General features: G+C 42.3%; 1 long non-coding RNA gene across 1 annotated transcript; it reads left to right on the top strand.

Annotated features, from left to right (window-relative positions):
• Positions 1 to 349, top strand: LOC107734820 (uncharacterized). Its single transcript, XR_001639180.1, has 3 exons — positions 1 to 38; positions 117 to 190; positions 299 to 349. It is a non-coding gene; the product is annotated as an uncharacterized LOC107734820 (long non-coding RNA).
• The last annotated feature ends 95 nt before the right edge of the window (positions 350 to 444 follow it).

The raw sequence follows: 444 nt of genomic DNA, 5'->3' as shown, positions 1-444 counted from the left end.
CCACCAACAACTGGGTTCTCATCAAGATCATTAAGCTGGTGAGATATGTGTTGGGTTGGAAAAGGAAGTGATTCTCCGCTTCTGTCTGTTTCTTTAATGAGATTTCCATGTTTTAGTTTGGTGCTCTCACTCCTTTGGAGCCTCGTTTGGGAAAGAAGCTGATTGAGCCCCTAACAAACCTCATCCACAGGTAGCAGTGATACTAAAACACTCCAAAGCACTCAAGCTGGCCAAAAATATTAGGGTTAAATATAATATTTCTTTTTGTTCTTGTCCTTCCTCTTATTTGCTCCCTCAGTACCTCGGCCATGTCGCTTCTCTATGAGTGTGTCAACACGGTCATAGCAGGTCAGTATTATTTGGTGCCGTGACCCGGTGTTGTACTAGAGCACACATTTCTTAAAATAGTTATTGATGTCTGTTCTCTCTCCTGTTTCATCTCAG

The sequence above is a fragment of the Sinocyclocheilus rhinocerous genome, unplaced genomic scaffold (genome assembly GCF_001515625.1).
Source record: "Sinocyclocheilus rhinocerous isolate Xijiao unplaced genomic scaffold, SAMN03320098_v1.1 C35333366, whole genome shotgun sequence".
NCBI lineage: Eukaryota > Metazoa > Chordata > Actinopteri > Cypriniformes > Cyprinidae > Sinocyclocheilus > Sinocyclocheilus rhinocerous.
The sequence above is the reverse complement of the archived record's forward strand: the minus strand, read 5'-3'. Positions and strand labels throughout refer to the sequence as shown.